Source organism: Protobothrops mucrosquamatus, unplaced genomic scaffold (genome assembly GCF_001527695.2).
Source record: "Protobothrops mucrosquamatus isolate PMUCROS unplaced genomic scaffold, P.Mucros_1.0 scaffold_125, whole genome shotgun sequence".
Lineage (NCBI taxonomy): Eukaryota > Metazoa > Chordata > Lepidosauria > Squamata > Viperidae > Protobothrops > Protobothrops mucrosquamatus.
This window is the reverse complement of record NW_015386201.1, coordinates 1,919,642-1,920,930: the sequence shown is the minus strand read 5'-3', so window position 1 is coordinate 1,920,930 and position 1,289 is coordinate 1,919,642.

Here is a 1,289-nt window from a genome sequence, read left to right as displayed (position 1 = left end):
CAGTCTCCAGTCTGGGAGTCCAAAGCCCCTTCTGTCTTTAGTTTCCTGTAATAATTTAATTTTAATTCTTGTTTTCTTTCCTTGCCATATAAATCTCAGTATTGTTGTGTTTAAATCATCAAAAAATTTCTTAGTCAATTTAACAGGAACTGTTTGGAATAGGAAAAGTATTTTTGGTAAAATATTCATCTGAACAGTCGCTATTCTTCCTAACAGTGATAATTGAAGATTTTTTCCACTTTTCCAAGTCTGCTTTTATTTGTTTCACTAGTCTCTCATAGTTATCCTCTTTTAATGTTGTGTATTTTGCTGTTAAATGAATACCTAAATATTTGACTTTTTTAACTATTTGAAGATTTGTCTTTTTAGCGAGTTGGTTTTTCTGTTTATCTGTTAGGTTTTTTGTTAAAACTTTAGTCTTTTTCCTATTTATTTTCAATCCAGCCACTTCTCCAAATTTCTCTATTATCTGCAAGAGTTTGGTGGCTGTTTCCAATGGGTCTTCCAAAATAAAAACCAAGTCATCTGCAAATGCATGTAATTTATATTTCTGATCTTTTATCTCCAGTCCTTTGATTTCCATATCCTGCCTAATATTCCTAGCGAACACTTCCAATGTAAGAATAAATAACAAAGGCGACAATGGGCAACCCTGTCTTGTGCCTTTCTTGATATTAAAACCATATGTATAGTCTCCATTTAAAAGTATCCTTGCTGTTTGTTTCTTATAAATTGCTTGAATAGCATTTATAAAGTTTTCACCAAAATCCATTTCCTTCCATTGTTGAAACATAAATTGCCAATTTAAATTATCAAAGGCTTTTTGTGCATCAAGAAATATAAGTGCCATCTGTTTCCCAGCATGATTTTCATAATATTCCAAAACATTTAAAATTATCCTCAAGTTATTCTTTATTTGCCTTTTGGGCAAAAAGCCATTTTGGTGTGAGTGAATAAATTCAGTCAAAAATTTCTTCAATCTTTCCGCCATTATTGCAGTGAAAATTTTATAGTCCATGTTTAGTAAAGATATTGGTCTATAGTTTTTAATTTGAGTGCAATCAGTATCTTTTTTTTTTTTTTTTTAAACCTTTTTATTTATAAAACAATTAAAAAAAAACATTGGATTTGACGTGACATTCCAGTATATACATTCTTATCAGATTATACCATATTTTACAATCAATTCATTATCTCTACATATACATTAAATTTTATATACATTATCTATTCTAAAGTAACATACATTTCTATCTTATCATTCGTCTTTAATCCCAGCCGTCCTTTTC